The 18,178-nt window shown below is 45.5% G+C and overlaps 1 pseudogene; it reads left to right on the forward strand.

Annotated features, from left to right (window-relative positions):
• Nucleotides 1–6,288: 6,288 nt before the first annotated feature.
• Nucleotides 6,289–17,915, forward strand: LOC140076559 (olfactomedin-4-like; annotated as a pseudogene).
• The last annotated feature ends 263 nt before the right edge of the window (nt 17,916–18,178 follow it).

Raw genomic sequence — 18,178 nt, forward strand, 5'->3', positions numbered from 1 at the left:
CCATTGAAGTCAATGGGAGACTCGAGCATTTTTCACTGAAAGAACACATTGAAAGGACACAGTGAAGAACACATTGCAGATGTTTCCGTACATCTGCTAACTTATCCGAAGACACGCGTGCAGAACGGTGTTCTTCACGATAGTATGTGAAGAACATATTGGGCAGATTTACTTACCCGGCCCATTCGCGATCCAGCGGCGCATTCTCTGCGGTGGATTCAGGTCCGGCCAGGATTCATTAAGGTAGTTCCTCCGCCGTCCACCAGGTGGTGCTGCTGCGCTGAAGAGCATCGGAACGCACTGGAGTACACCGAGCCGGGCTAAGTGAAGGTAAGCGCGTGCCGAGCGACAATTTTTTTTTTTAAATGCGGCGGTTTTTCCGAATCCGTCGGATTTTTGTTCGGCCACGCCCCCCGAAATCTGATCGCGTGCGCCAAAATCCCGGGGCAATTCAGGGGATTTCGGCGCAAATCGGAAATATTCGGGTAACACGTTGGGAAAACGCGAATCGGGGCCCTTAGTAAATGACCCCCTATGTGTGAAGAACACATGTATGGAAACATCTGCAATGTGTTCTTCACACATATTGTTCTTCACATACTATTATGAAGAACACCATTCTGCACGCGTGTCTTCGGATAAGTTAGCAGATGTACGGAAACATCTGCAATGTGTTCTTCACTTAAATGATCCTGTGTTCACTGTTTTCATTGTGTTCTTCATTGTTCTTCACTGTGTCTTCTTAAGTAAATGCTCGATCTCGAGCCGGGGAAATACTCGTCCAAGCAACGAGCCGTTTCGAGTACCCTAATACTCGAACAAGCATCAAGCTCGGACGAGTATACTCGCTCATCTCTAGTTCACAGACATAAAAAAAAAACTTTCCCAAATTGATTCTTTAAAAATTAATTTACATTACAAACAGAATAGATGTACAGGTGGACCTGGCCTTCAACATAGTCCTAGGGAAAATTTTAAGGATTCCTACCTCAATGAAACTGAATTTTGTGATTACTTTGTTATAAATTTTGATTATTGTATAATTTTACGCTTCTAGGGAAATGTATAAAATTGTATCATGTACCCAATTAGTTCAATAAAATCAGAAGCAAGCGCGCCGGTGCGTTGTTGTCTATTCCTACAAATTGGAAATCCTTGGTCTTCCCGTGGCTTCATAGTCTCATTATAGTGAGAGGCTAAATAGAAGAGGCTTAATGGTCTCATTAATAGATTTCCTAGATCCTACAGAGGGATATGGGACAATTGGGCGCGGTTCTTGACAGGTCTCAATAATAGGATCTATGTTCTATCCTAAGGTTTATCCAGATTTAGAAAGGCAAGAGAATGGGGCAGTAAAGGTTCCCGGAGTGTGGATTGGGTTCTTTAGAGTCAAAGGGGCAGATTTACCTATTTGGTCCTGTCGCGATCCAGCGGCGCATTCTTTGTGGCGGATTCGGGTCTTCCAGCGATTCACTAAGGTAGTTCCCCCGAAGTCCACCAGGTGTCGCTGCTGCGCTGAAGTTCATCGGAGTGCACTGAAGTTCACCGCCCTACGCTGGGTGCAGGTAAGCGCGTGTCAAGCGACACTTTTTTATTTTAAATGCGGCGGTTTTTCCGAATCCGTTGGGTTTTCGTACGGCCACGCCCCCGATTTCTGTCGCGTGAATGCCAGCGCTGATGCGCCACAATCCGATCACGTGCGCCAAAATTCCGGGGCAATTCAGGGAAAATCGGCGCAAATCGGAAATTTTCGGATAACCCGTCGGAAAAACGCGATTCGGGCCCTTAGTAAATGACCCCCAATGTGTCATTTTTATATCCTTTCTGAAAAATTCCAAAATAAGAGATATTTTTAGCCACTAATTGAAATCAATAAGGATACAGTAAAAGAACAACTTTTTTTTATCTTCTCCAAAAAAACTTCTCCGTTGCAAGAATTGTAAATTGATAATGAAAGTCAATATATTCCAACATGCAAATATGGGGGGACGTCTAAGATAAAGACCTTCCTCCCGTGTTACTGCTGAATAGGGATATACCTGCTTCAGTTTCCCTGTAATTTGTACTTTGTTGGTGACCTCTTTAGACCAAAAACCAGAGGGAACCAACACAGGTACATCATTAGGTAAAAACAGAGAGATTTACCAGTCACCAAACATTTTACAGAAACGGAACACAAACAGAGACAGTTTTCAAATTTTGCCTAATTGATTAAGTTACACCACTACGTAGAGGAGGAGGTCGCGTATGGTTACTAAAAAGGACAAAATTGGAGTGTATCAACAAGTTAGATGCAGTGGGGGACATGCTGTCAGGGTACGGATCAGTGGACCCTCCGGACCACCGCGGGAGATGGTAATAGCCGACACCTGGAACCGGAGTCTAAGTGGAACCTGGTTTTCACGTGCGCACGGCAGTCCAACGGAGACCAAGAGCCGGGACAGGTGAGTCCGGGGAAGCGGGGGCCACGGGAGCACTTGGAGGAACACGGGTGACACATGTATCAGAGTTTTTTCTTTCTGTGGTGAATTTTTTTGAGACAAAAAAGTTTCAAAAATAATTAAAAAAAAGGTTAAAAAAACCTAAAATTTCAAATCAAATCAAATTTCAAATTTCCCTAGAACTGATATAAAACATAATAAACAGTATCTATCAAATATCAAAATATAAAAACGGTTATTGAAGGTGGAGAGCGAGAAATGAGCGAAAAAACCCTGCGTCCTTAAGGGGTTAATAAAGCATGAGTTGCTTAACATGTATATTAGGAAGATAACGTGGTGTAAATTTTAAATAACTCAATAAAAAACAAGTCAAATAGACGTCAGGTACATGTGTCGTAATGTGGAGGCGCCGGAGAGGGGGAAGGCAAATATTTCACATATTTTAACTGATCATACAGCTATTGTCCTCAAGGAACCCCAGCAGACAGTGATGAGACTGTAGAGATCGCAACAGTCACAGTTTCGACTGGGCCCATAAGTCAGGGGGAGGGGGGGCACAAAGTATCATAAATCCTTCAACCCATATCATCGCACTAAAAAATATGACAGTACAGAATGGCAGGTGATTATCCCCTCAGTAGGTCCATATACAGTGTAGCCATCTACAAGCGTTACAGTATTATACATGATATTTTCATCCAGTCCTGTCACTACAATCCAAAAAGACCTACCTGGATGTAACTGGACCATAAATACTTCTCACTGTGTGAAACCGGTATCTAATCTCCATTATAGAGGTGTTTACCATACAGTGGAACCGTACAACACTTTGGTTTCCGTTGATCTTGCGATTTAGGCATTGTAAATCCCTTATAGTCTTATTCTGAGCACTGAGATTTATGATGCAATCTTCCATACATGTCTCCAGGGATATCAATATCATTTTATTGTTAGAAGTGGCAGCAGGTTAGTAATTAGGTAAATAAGTGATGCTATAGAGAAATATGCAGCTGTAAGGATCATAGTTTACCCCATTCACCTCATTTTTACTATATTCAGAGAAAACTTCAAAAGCTTCATCGCTTCTGTGCACAGATAGTATCTATACAATATTATAGAGATGTCTACATGTAAATGCTCTTCTATATCTAAGCAGAGCAACTGTCATTATGTCGACATCTACCTTACGTAGAGCTGAGCTGCTGTATCTAAGCCGCCATTGTATAGGCATCCACTTCACATAGAGCTGGGCTGCTGTGTCTTAGCTGCCATTATATGGGAATCTATCTTAGGTATAGATAGACATGAAGGTAAATTGTGTGGGATGCCGAGCTAATCTATTGTCCTGGGCCACTCGTAACAGATCCTGTCCATGTCCCATGTCTTTTTCCGCCCAACAGTAGTGATGAGCGGACCCATTCAGGTCCCAGAGGTCTGTTCACTTATACCATACACTGCAATACTACAGAATTATAGATACTGTCTGGTGTAGTGGCTGCTGACCTATCACAGTGTGCCACAAGCACACCATTACAGATCGTGCCGAGTGACAGGCCAGGAGTCTCACACTGTAAGCTGTTTTGCTGTATAAATTGCTGCTCCCTGATGACTATCCTAGGTAAATTATTGCCGCCCTCACGGCTTCACCGATTGCAGATGTTACCAGTTGGTGTTTGTCGCATAGAGAAAGGCTCAGCCCGAAAGCCCCCTTCAAACTTCAGCACCTTGACATATTAATCCATCAGGTTTGGTTACGACGAGAAACTGGTGAATTGGCTGCTTATTAGCCCATCAACTAACTTTTCCGGGTGAGCTTGAAAGTCAAACCCAAACTATCGGCTGAAGTCTGTGATTGGGTTCAGACGCTCAACTCAGCAGTAACCCAGGAGAGGAATATAGAAGGGAGAATATGGACATAACAGGATACGAATATAAGTGAAATATTGTTGGATTTCCAAACCCTTGAAAGAGTAAAGCTTTACCTATAGCCCTTCTACGCTTACTACTAATATTCAACGTCATCCCAAATAGCTGGAAAACTAGATATAGTAACATTTCCCAACCCTTCTCACTTATCAATCACAATAACTTCCAAGGACATCTGTCAGGTCCGCTGGAAGGGACACCGCGTCTGCTGGTCCTTCTACCCTCCATGCTGACAATGCTAGCGGTCCTCCCTGAGTTTCTGCGCGTCTCCGCGCCGGCTCCACCCCCTGTCTGCAGCGAGTTAACCCTGCTGCACGCGCGGGTCAGCGGGCATCCAGCACGCGTGCGCTTTTGGGAAGTTTAGGCCGCAGTCACATGTACCGCTAGACGTCCGTTCATAACGTGATGCTAGCGCACAGGGGGCGGTCCTTGGCCCGAACGCACATGCGTTTCCAGGGAAATGCATGTGATTGTTAAGCCGATCGCATGCGTTTTTCTGGAAACGCATGTGCGTTCGGGCCGAGGACCTCCCCCTGTGCGCCTAGCGGTGCATGTGACCGCGGCCTCAGGCTGTCTGTCTTCTGAATCAGCCTGGGTTCCTGCTCCTATGGGATTCTGGGGGCGGTTCTGCATAAATTGGATCTGGACCTTCCCCCTGTGCCAGTGTTTGTCCTTCTGGAGCTCACAGCCGCTGTATTCCTGGTCTCCTGTATCATTGTTTGCTTCCCCCTGGTAGTGTATTCACCTGTTGGGTTACGCTCCCTTGTCTTGTGGTTTGACCTTGACGTACCCTCTGGTGTGACCCGGCGGTTCTGCTTACCCTTCTATGTTCTGTGTCTGTACATCTTTAGTTTCTTTCCTCGTGTCTGCTTTGGTTTCTTATGCTGTCTTGAACCCCGCTTGTTTCATCCTTGTTGGTCCTGTTTTTCCCCTGTCTGAATACCGTCCTAACGCCCACGCTGCAGTTTTTCTGTCCGTATCACCTCACTGCGGCTGACAGACCTATGTGAGTTCCTCTCACCTCCCAGGGCCTTGCAGGGTAGATAGGAGGTTCCTGCGGCAGAGGCTCCCTACCTTCAAGGGGGTTTCTGCCTTGGTAGGGTCTAGTCCATAGATCAGCGCAGGGTTAGTTCGCCCTCTTGCTCCGTTCTGTCAGCCTGCACTCAGACTAGTAGTTTGTTTTGTGTACAGTATTCTAGTCGTGAGTTTTCCTAACTGCATCACAGTGGACCAGTGGTCTGCACTACATCCTTGCAGCACGGTGGCTCAGTGGTTAGCACTACAGCCTTGCAGCGCTGGGGTCCTGCGCTCAAGTCCCATCCAGGTAAACATCTGCAGAGTTTGTATTTTCTCTCTGTTTGCGGGGGTTTCCTCCGGTTTCCTCCCACACTCCAAAACATACTGGTAGGCTGATTAGATTGTGAGCCCCATTTAGGACAGGGACCATTTGGCAACTTCTGTGCAGCGCTGCGTTACCGGTGTGCGCTATATACATAAAAGGAATTCTATTAGTATGTGAAAAATTCTGCATTTTAAACTTATCCTTTGGGACTTCATTGTATTAAAGAAAATGTTGAAGATTGACAGACACAAGTCATATTTGAGAATGTGATGAAAATCCATCGTTATATATGAGACAGTTCTAAATCTTTGCACCATTTTTTTAAGAACTAATCTAGTATTTTCTATTTCCCCTTTCCCTGTCTTAACCTGATAAAACTATAAATGATCAATCTTTTCTAATACAAAGGGTGAAATTTTGGATATTTTGTCCCCAAAGTTCACAGCACAGTCCCAGGATTATTCCTCTAATTACCTGTATACGTGTCATTGTATGTTTCGAGCTCATATTCGAAGGGGAGGAGCTTTGCATCCACATCGTTGTATACATAGAGGGTAAACAATAGTGAACGCTACAGAAGACACCATGTTCTCCGTCATCATCCTCCTCCTTGGCATTGGGCACAATTATGCAGCCGGTCGGGTGAGTTCTAAGACAATAATCTGCTTTTTTGTATCATAATTTACACTAACAAACCAATCTTAATTGCTAAAGTTATGTTTAATTGTAGGTCTGAATACAGAACAGACGGACTTTCCAATTTACTTTGGGGGAGAGGGGTGGGGGGGGGGGTGTCCATTGCTTCTTCATATAGAAATGACATTTTTAATACAAACCTCTTTACATAAGGACAAGTCACTTCCCTCGGCCCGTTGGGATTATCCCAGGACTATGGGGGCTGTGCTTCCCTATTACATACCGAAATACAAGGGCATCTCTCATGGAAACTTATTTTTATGCATTGAAGTTTAGTAGTAATATGTGGGGAAGACAGCAATTTTTGTGATTTGAACCGGTTTATGGGGCCGTTTTTTTTTTTTTGAGGAGGGCACAAGAGGGTAGGGGCGTAACTACAGGGGTAGCAGCCATAACAGATGCTATGGGGCCTCAGTGTCAGGGGACCGGCCACCCTAATGAATGGAGGAGATTCACAGTTATTTACAGTGTATATGGTGTGTGTATGTGTGTACAGGCAGTCCCCTACTTAAGGACATCTGACTTACAGACGAACCCTAGTTACAGACGGACCCCTCTGCCCCCTGTGACCTCTGGTGACCTCTCTGGATGTTACTATAGTCCCCGGCTGCAATGATCAGCTGTAAGGTGTCTGTAATGAAGCTTTATTGATAATCCTTGGTCCCATTACAGCAAAAAGTTTTGAAACTCCGATTGTCACTGGGGCAAAAAAAAAAATTGTCTAGAATTACAATTATAAAATATACAGTTTTGCTTACATACAAATTCAACTTAAGAACAAACCAATGGAACCTATCTTGTACGTAACCCTGGGGCTGCCTGTATATGGTGTGTTTATGCTGTATATATGTGTGTATATGGTGTGTGTATATGGTGTATATATGTGTGTATATGGTGTGTGTATATGGTGTATATATGTGTGTATATGGTGTGTGTATATGGTGTATATATGTGTGTATATGGTGTGTGTATATGGTGTATATATGTGTGTATATGGTGTGTGTATATGGTGTATATATGTGTGTATATGGTGTTTTTATGCTGTATGTATGTGTGTATATGGTGTTTTTATGCTGTATGTATGTGTGTATATGGTGTTTTTATGCTGTATGTATGTGTGTATATGGTGTGTTTATGCTGTATGTATGTGTGTTAATACTGTTTACATGTGTGTGTATATATAGGGTACATATATATTGTATGTGTAATACAATAATGTATATAAACTGTATATGTGTGTATTTCATGTGTATGTACTGTATGTATGAGTGTATTAATGTGAGTGATTGTATGAATATGTGTGAGTGTACAGATATGTTACTTTATTTAAAGGGAAGGGGAGATCCCATTCAGAAGAGGTCCAGCCTCTCCTAGTAAGGGCCCTGCAAGAGCGGGAGTTAAAACTACAAATAAGTGTTTGGGCTTACAGGGGTTGTCAGAGTTCTGAGAAAAACTAAGGATGGCAGGGAGGGGGCTGCTTAAAAAAATAGTCCTACTCCGGTATCCAGCGCTGCTGTCGCTCCAGTCCGGGCACCAAGTAAACAAACATGGCCGCCGGAGCAGCGCTGGACTCAGCTTCCGGCCGGACCCGACAACCTTCCGGCCCCCATACACAATGCTGTGAATAGGGACGGGTAGGCGTGCCCGGCCGCGGCCGGCCGGAAGATGAATCGGGGGGCACCGAAAGGTAAGTAGGACTTTATTTTTTTAAGCACCGCCCTCCCGTCAACCCTTAGTTTTTTTTCAGAACTCGGACAACCCCTTTAATTAGAGGGCATTAATCTTGAGAGGGTGTGTTGCACATGCATCCCTGCCCCCACCTACCCTGACCTGCTCTCCTGTCTTTTAAGAAGAAATTAAATAAAGCTTTGAAGACTATAAACGGTGAGCGGCGCTGAGTGTCGGACTGGACCACCGGAGCATTAGAGATTCCTCTGGTGGGCCCCAGGTTTTAGCACTTTATATTGGGCCCCTAAGATTTCCATTTGAAAGTGAATGGAGTCATCATTTCATATTAGGATCTATTTCATATAGAAGGATTCCAATGTTACAGATTGTTGATGATATATCCTACAGCAGTTACTCAGAGCGGAGGGGGGGAGGGCTGTGCTGTGTTCAGTGAGATATCGGTGCACCGGGGCTGCTTCCAACCTAACACTTCAGCTTTGTACGGTTATCACTGCTAATTTTTACTGTTTACATGCAATGCTAAATATTTATGTACTGACAACTTATAAAAATAAACCACAAAATGATTTAAGAAAATAAAAACTGAGAAAGGTGAGAAAGTAAATATAGTATGGTAAAAAGAGAATGAGAGATTGGGGCTTATTTACTAAGGGTTGCGTGTCGCACGCGATCGGATTGTGGCGCAGCTGCGCTGCTTTCATGCGACAGAAATCGGGGGGGGGGGCGGATGATCAACTGATTCGGACTGAGCGCGGGATTTAACTTTCAAGATCAAGCACTTACATGCACCAGGAAGAAGATGGTGAACTCCGGGGACCTGAGCGGGGAAGTGACACATGCAGGATATCGGGCGCAGGATCTTAGTGACTCCCCGCACAGCGCATTATACACAGACAATGCACTTGCATGCACCAGGAAGAAGAAGGTGAACTCCGGGGACCTGAGCGGGGAAGTGACACATGCAGGATATCGGGCGCACGATCTTAGTGACTCCCCACACAGCACATTATACACGGACAATGCACTTACATGCACCAGGAAGAAGAAGGTGAACTCCGGGGACCTGAGCGGGGAAGTGACACATGCAGGATATCGGGCGCACGATCTTAGTGACTCCCCGCACAGCGCATTATACACGGACAATGCACTTACATGCACCAGGAAGAAGAAGGTGAACTCCGGGGACCTGAGCGGGGAAGCGACACATGCAGGATATCGGGTGCAGGATCTTAGTGACTCCCCGCACAGCGCATTATACACGGACAATGCACTTACATGCACCAGAGAGAAGAAGGTGAACTCCGGGGACCTGAGCGGGGAAGAGACACATGCAGGATATCGGGCACACGATCTTAGTGACTCCCCGCACAGCGCATTATACACGGACAATGCACTTACATGCTCCAGGAAGAAGAAGGTGAACTCCGGGGACCTGAGCGGGGAAGTGACACATGCAGGATATCGGGCACAGGATCTTAGTGACTCCCTGCACAGCGCATTATACACGGACAATGCACTTACATGCACCAGGAAGAAGAAGGTGAACTCCGGGGACCTGAGCGGGGAAGCGACACATGCAGGATATCGGGCGCACGATCTTAGTGACTCCCCGCACAGCGCATTATACACGGACAATGCACTTACATGCACCAGGAAGAAGAAGGTGAACTCCGGGGACCTGAGCGGGGAAGCGACACATGCAGGATATCAGGCGCACGATCTTAGTGACTCCCCGCACAGCGCATTATACATGGACAATGCACTTACATGAACCAGGAAGAAGAAGGTGAACTCCGGGGGCCTGAGTGGGGAAGCGACACATGCAGGATATCGGGTGCAGGATCTTAGTGACTCCCCGCACAGCACATTATACACGGACAATGCACTTACATGCACCAGGAAGAAGAAGGTGAACTCCGGGGACCTGAGCGGGGGAAGCGACACATGCAGGATATCGGGTGCAGGATCTTAGTGACTCCCCGCACAGCACATTATACACGGACAATGCACTTACATGCACCAGGAAGAAGAAGGTGAACTCCAGGGACCTGAGCGGGGAAGTGACACATGCAGGATATCGGGTGCAGGATCTTAGTGACTCCCCGCACAGCACATTATACACGGACAATGCACTTACATGCACCAGGAAGAAGAAGGTGAACTCCGGGGACCTGAGCGGGGGAAGCGACACATGCAGGATATCGGGTGCAGGATCTTAGTGACTCCCCGCACAGCACATTATACACGGACAATGCACTTACATGCACCAGGAAGAAGAAGGTGAACTCCGGGGACCTGAGCGGGGGAAGCGACACATGCAGGATATCGGGTGCACGATCTTAGTGACTCACCGCACAGCGCATTATACATGGACAATGCACTTACATGCACCAGGAAGAAGAAGGTGAACTCCGGGGACCTGAGCGGGGAAGCGACACATGCAGGATATCAGGCGCAGGTTCTTAGTGAATCGCGGCACAGGGCATTATACACGGACAATGCACTGGACTCCTCCGGACAGATAAGTAAATTTGCCCCATTATCTTGGTTATGTTAGGGTTTGGTGAGGATCTGATGAGATAAGACAATATAAAATTATAAAAACACAGTGCAGCACGGCTTTCACTCAACAGAAATCAGAGGGCGTGGCAGTTGGACTACCCGACGGATTCGAAAAAAACGCGGAATTTAAAAAACGATTTGTGTCGCACTTACATGCACCGGGACGAAGAAGGTGAACTCTGGCGGACCTCGGCGCAGCAGCGACACATGCGTACGACCTTAGTAAATCCCAGCAGAACCCGAATCCTCGTCGGACAACGCGTCACGGGATCGCGGCTGGACCGGGTAAGAAATGTGCCCCAATTTTTTCAAATCTTTTTTTTCGGTTTTAATTCTGGTACATTATTTTTGAGAACGTCCATCTTGCTGAATTGTTACTGTAGTCCAGGATTCACATGGACTTCAGTATCGCGTAGTCTGGACATGACTAATTAAAGGGATTAAGAATTTTCTTTTTCCCGGGAAACCATCTGACCAATGCAGGGTAACAAGTAAAATGAAACTTCCCTTGTCAGGGCTTACAGTCGCTTGTTGAAGCTCTCGGCTTGGCTGGAAATGGTGGTGCCGGCGTCAGCAGAGCTCAATGAAGTGACAGTAGGTGTTCTCCTTAGGGAAAGATTAAAGGCCTAGTCAATAGCCTGTCCAGTTCCCTACGCTGTACTGAGGAGAGCCAACCAGGTCAAAACAGCGCTGTCTACAGTTGGGAGTCTGTTCCTTATAGAATAGATATACTGGTTTGGCTTGATCCCACACCATAGTTTTAGACTTCTTGGAGGTCATACTTGGTGTTAAGGGGGCTGCCTTTCAAGGTAGCAAAAGGAGGCATTGGGGCAGATTTACTTACCCGGCCCATTCGCGATCCAGCGGCGCGTTCTCTGCACAGGATTCGGGTCCGGACGGGATTTATGAAGGTAGTTCCTCCGCCGTCCACCAGGTGGCGCTGCTGCGGTGAAAATCATCTGAACGCACTGGAATACACCGAGCTGGACCAGGTGAAGGTAAGCGCTTCCCAAGCGACACATTTTAGGTTTTTAAATGCGGCGTTTTTTCCGAATACGTCAGGTTTTCGTTCGGCCACGCCCCCCGATTTCCGTCACGTGCATACCGGTGCCGATGTGCCACAATCCGATCACGTGCGCCAAAATCCCTGGGCAATTCAGGTACAATCGCCGCAAATCGGAAATATTCGGGTAACACGTCGGGAAAACGCGAATCGGGCCCTTAGTAAATGACCCCCATTGTTTTCCATTTAACACTTTGGAAAACATATTTGCATACTTCCCTGAAGTGACAGTGGCACAGGGTGGTGGCCATATTGGTCAGGCATTCAATGAACATTACTAGGGGCTCTATGACTGGCATTGTAGGAGGTACATACCATTTCTATCATATCACCTGACTTTATTAATTTAATATAATCATTGGAAGTGTCTTTAAGAATAAAATGTTCTCTCCTCTTATGCTTCCAATAAAGGGTCCAACCTTTGGTCACAATTAGAGATGAGCGAGTATACTCGTCCGAGTATACTGCTTGGTGGAGTATTAGCATACTCGGACCGGCTCGTTACTCGGACGAGTATTTCCCCTGCTCGAGATCGAGCATTAAATTAATAAAAGAAAGTGAGGAACAGTATTTTTATTGCAGAATAAAATATCCCAGATGTTTCCTGATGTTTTGCTTGTAAGAACACATTGAAATAACACTATTCTTCACTTTCCAGGTGTGCGCGCGTGTCTCCCCCTAGGTTCGGAGATGTTCGGAACATCTGGAATGTGAAGAATATTGTTATTTCAATGTGTTCTTACAAGCAAAACATCAGGAAACATCTGGAATATTTTATTATGCACTGTTCTTTTAATGTTCTCTCTTACTAAAAAAATGCTCAGGTCTCCCATTGACTTCAATGGGGCTCGTTATTCGAGACGAGCACTCGAGCATCAGGAAAAGTTCATCTCGAATAACGAGCACCCGAGCATTTTAGTGCTCGCTCATCTCTAGTCACAATTCATTAATCACCATAAGGCACTAACATTGTTACTTTTCAACAGATTAAAACTTTCGAGGGCTCTTCGGACGATCAGGGCGTCTGTCATTGCTCCGTTGTTCTCCCGGATTCTACATTCCCAGCAGATCGTTTGGAGATCCTGGAAATATCCCACCGGAACCTGAGTATCAAGGTCGAGCAGCAAATCACAAAGGTAAGGAAATATTTTGGGGTTGTTCCAGTATAAAACATTGCTAAAGTTTTCTTACTTTAGAATTGAACTATTGGCTGAAATTCATAGATTTACAATATTTTCCTATTAATTAAAGGAAACCTACCATGAGAAAACCAATATCTGGAGTAGATATAATGGTAGATTCCTCCTGCTGCCTCTGCTCTAATATGTAATTTAATAATCCTGAATACTAATCTAATTTGTTAAAAACTTTATTTTTGTAATATGTAAATTAACTGCAGAGGCTACTGGGGTGGGGCATAGCCTTAGATCCCAGTGTCCAGCCAGACTAGTACACGCCCCAGTAGCCTCTGCAGTTATTTACATATTACAAAAATAAAGTTTTGAACCAGTTAGGTCAGGTTACAAGATTATTAAATTACAGATTAGGGAGGAGGCAGCAGAAGGAATCTACCATCAGATCTACTTCTCATAGTAGGTTCCTCGTGATAGTTTTCCATTAAGATAAATCAAGTGATGTCATATTACAGATCCAGCACTATGAGAGGACACTGGCTATCTCCATGGAGACTGGTGAACCTGACCAAGCGTGTGGAGGTGATGGAGATGGGTGGTCAGTCATACACGGAGCTGGACTTTGAGTTGGTGAAGTTGGAGATTAGAGAAATGGAGGCTCTGATACTGCAGCTGAAATCTTCTATGAATGGAACCAATGTTCTGGTGGAGACTCTGTACCAGGAGGTGAGTGAGATTTGGTTAAGACACAGTTTACGAGCCCTACAGTAGAGGGAAAAACCCCTTGGGTTGGTCTTGAAGGTAGAAACATAAGTGTATGATAATAGTAGGCCATTGGTGGCCTAATGTGATGGCTTAGGGCAGTGATGGCGAACCTTTTAGGAGTGCCAAAACTACAAGCAAAAAAAGAGATATTTTCACAAAGTGCCAAATGCAAATTCAATGTAATTCACAGGTTTCAAACGTATTGGCGCCCTGATTACACCAATTCAAGAGAAAGAAGGAGAAATTTGGATTGTTATTGTATTTTAGCCCCTAAAGTCCTAACAGGATGAATCATGGGTCCGGAGAAGAGGCTACAATGATAATCAAGCTCTGAGTGCCACCTCTGGCTTAGGGAGAGACATGGCTGAGACCATATAAAACTTGGAAACATATGGTCCATAAAAAATAGGCTCCCTATATACATTGGTTTGCCTCAGTGCTTAACACATTTAGTTTATGAGTATAAGACCTCCATCTATTATAATAAAATTATCAGCAATAATAATCACTGCTACTCATCAACCCAACCATCTTATGATTTACTGACCCTGCCCACTTGTCTAAGCCCGGCCCACCACCAAAGTGTAGCCATAAACAACATGGGAATTTTTAACAGCACCACTCCCAGGACCCAGACTGCTCCCTACCTTTATACCATTCCCAGGACCCAGACTGCTCCCTACCTTTATACCACCCCCAGGTCCCAGACTGCTCCCTACCTTTATACCACTCCCAGGACCCAGACTGCTCCCTACCTTTATACCACCCCCAGGTCCCAGACTGCTCCCTACCTTTATACCATTCCCGGGACCCAGACTGCTCCCTACCTTTATACCACTCCCAGTACCCAGACTGCTCCCTACCTTTATACTATTCCCAGGACCCAGACTTCTCCCTACCTTTATACCACTCCCAGGACCCAGACTGCTCCCTACCTTTATACCACTCCCAGGACCCAGACTGCTCCCTACCTTTATACCACTCCCAGGACCCAGACTGCTCCCTACCTTTATACCACTCCCAGGACCCAGACTGCTCCCTACCTTTATACCACTCCCAGGACCCAGACTGCTCCCTACCTTTATACCACTCCCAGGACCCAGACTACTCCCTACCTTTATACCACTCCCAGGACCCAGACTACTCCCTACCTTTATACCACTCCCAGGACCCAGACTGCTCCCTACCTTTATACCACCCCCAGGTCCCAGACTGCTCCCTACCTTTATACCACTCCCAGGTCCCAGACTGCTCCCTACCTTTGTATATACTCCAGCAAGAACAAGAATGTAGTCACTCTGCCAAGAAGGAGTATAAGAACCAGTAGGGCAGATTTTGAAGCCGCATGTGCGAGATCTACCAAATAATGGCCACATTTATCACTTTTGAGAGTAAATTTTATAACTTGATACATATATACATACATGCAGCTTTATATAGTAGACTAGCTGGTGCTTCTGCCACTGCCCAGGATAGCAATTAACTGCTCATAGCTATATAAAAAAAAAAGAATGGGTCAACAAAAAATATTTTATTTGTATCTCTTTCTCTCTGACTGTCTCTGTGTCTTTGACTGTCTCTGACTGTCTCTGTGACAATTTCTGTCTCTGATTGTCTGTGACTGTCTGTGTCTATCTGTCTCTGTCTCCAACTGTTTTTGACCATCTCTAGTCTCTATCTCAGATGTCTCAGTCAGGTCTGATGGACTGTCTCTACCTCTGACTGTCTCTGACCGTTTCTGTCTTTGAGTGACTCTACCTGTGTCTGTCTGACTGTCTCTGCCTGTGTCTGACTGTCTCTGTCTGTCTCTGACTCTGGTTTTCTCTGTCTGTCTCCATCTCCGACTGTCTCTGACTGTCTCTATATATCTCTGACTGTCTCTGTCTGTCTCTGACTCTGGTTTTCTCTGTCTGTCTCTGTCTGTGTCTCTGTCTGTGACTGTCACTTTCTCTATGGGGAGATTTATCAGAAGTGTCTGAAAGCAGAACTGTTCTAGTTGCCCATGGCAGCCAATCGGAGCTTAAATTTCATTTTCCCACAGCTGTTTATAAAATGAAAGCTGATCTCTAATTGGCTTCCATGGGCAACTGGAACATTTTTACCTCAGACATTTCTGACAAATCTCCCCCATCTCTGTATCGTTATCCATCTTACCTCACACATAAGTGTCTTCTACTCATTGCCTATAGCAACCAATCAAACCTCAGAGCTCATATTAATGACCTGTGGCAGAACAGCAACCAATCACAGCACAGCTTCCAACTGCCACAGCAGCAGCAGACAATCGAGCTCATTTACTTACCCGGTCCAGTCGCGATCCCGCGGCGTGTTCTCCGACGAGGATTCGGGTCTGCCAGGATTCACTAAGGTGGTGCGCTCGATATCCAGCTGGTGTCGCTGCTGCTCCGAGGTCCACCGGAGTTCACCTTCTTCTTCCTGGTGCATGTGAGTGCTGATTTTGCGACACATTTCTTTTTTTTAATTCTGCGGTTTTTCCGAATCCGTCGGGTTGTCCGACGGCCACCCACCCCCGATTTCTGTCGCGTGAAAGCCGGCGCAATCCGATCACTTGCGCCATAATCCCGGCAAAAATCGGAGCAAAACAGAAAAATTTGGGAAACCCGACGGAAATGTGGCTGCGGAGCCCCATTGGCTCCTGTGTATGGTGGTAATAAGTGGATTTTGGAAATTGTGGGGTACATACATACAAACACACACATACATACATATACCCAGCTTCATATATTAGATAATCCCTCTGTAATGTTACAGCTCGGTGACCACCTGCTCTCTACAGATTCGGTGTAACGTGCTTTCTTTTGTCTCAGATACGGAACATTTCTAGCGCTGTAAACCAAATGGAGGTTTATGACAAGAACAACGTCCTAGGGATCAGAAGAGAAATTGCTGCCCTACAGAAACAACTAAAGGAGTGTCAAAAGAACCAAAACCATTCCAACCCGTCACTTCCTCCAGTCAACATTGGTAAGTGACAAAGCCTAAATCAGAAGGTGGACTTATGGTAACTCATAAGGTAGAGGTCATTCCCTTTCCTATCTCGGAGAATATTTGCAGTTAATCTTCATAGAATTGACATATGAAGAACCACACCATCAGACTGGGCAGATAAGATTATATTAGGGGACCACTCTTGAAATTAGACCCTAGTGACCCAATAAGGTCTTCTTTTGCCATATTTTTGAGGTTTCCTACTGGGTTAGAGTCTGAGCTACCAGACTATCCTCTGATACTTCAGTAGGCCAGTCCGACAATGAAGAACCAAATCTAATCCAAAGTCAAAGAAGGTAGCGTGTAGAGTAGATCCAAGGGTCCATTAGACTTTGGATGAACAATTAACCCCCTAGAGATCCCTGGTTAATAAAATATTGACTGCCTAGAAAACCCATCAATATTTTGGCTAAATATCAAATGTTATCCTGTTTTCCGTGCAGGACAATGTGACCATGGTGAAATAGTGAATATCAGCAAACCTTTTGTAGTACAACTGAACTGGTTGGGAGCCAACTACAAGTATGGAGCCTGGGGAAGAGACTCGATGCTTGGAGCTGACCAAAATCTGCAGTGGGTAGCTCCTCTCCTTACAGACGGCAGAATAATGAGCACCGTACGTTTCTACACCTCCTATAATGATCTGTTGCTCTACAGCTCCAGAGAAGAAAAGGTCCTGTCAGTACCTATATGGGGGGGCACCGATTATAAAAATTGTGGACAAGGAGGTGGAGCCGTTGTGTTCAACAATTCTCTGTACTACAACTGCTATAACAGCCAGAGTCTCTGCAAACTGAATATAGAGACCAAGGAAATGCAGCGCGCTCTCCTCTCCGATGCCTCCTACAACAATCGGTTCTCCTACTCTTCATCCGCTTGGCAGGATATAGACTTTGCGAGTGATGAGGTTGATCTCTGGGTCATTTATACAACCGAAGCCGATAATGGGAACATGCGTATTGGTAAAGTTAATGCCAGTAGTCTCGCTCTGATGCAAACCTGGACCACTACTCAATTCAAGCGCGGCATCACCAACGCATTCATGGCCTGCGGAGTCTTATATGCCACTAGAAGCCGCAGTACGAAGAGCGAGGAGATCTTCTACATGTACGACACTAAAACCAACAAAGAAGCCTCCCTGAGCGTGGCGTTAGATAAGATGATGGAGAACGTGCAGAGTCTTTCCTACAACCCTAATGATCACAAGCTCTACATGAACAATGATGGCTACCTCGTCACATATGACCTCATGTTCAAGCAACTTGAAAAACGTTTCAAATGAAAATGACTATTGAAAATCTACCATGCATCGGGACTGTGGTAATCTCATATTTGTGCCTCATGGTCTCCTTTCTTCTAAAATTATGGTAATGAACCAGAAGGGCTCTGGGAGTGTTAAAAGAGCCCTTCTCTGTTTAGGCTCTTACACTATTTCCCCCTCCTCCCTTAGCACTCCCCCCCCTCTAATCTCAAAACAACAGTGTCACAGGTTGCCTCGGATGGCAGGCACACCCGTGCCACACCCGTCCCCCAGGCCGTACTCGCCTCTCCC

Source organism: Engystomops pustulosus, chromosome 9, assembly GCF_040894005.1.
Source record: "Engystomops pustulosus chromosome 9, aEngPut4.maternal, whole genome shotgun sequence".
Taxonomy (NCBI): Eukaryota; Metazoa; Chordata; class Amphibia; order Anura; family Leptodactylidae; genus Engystomops; species Engystomops pustulosus.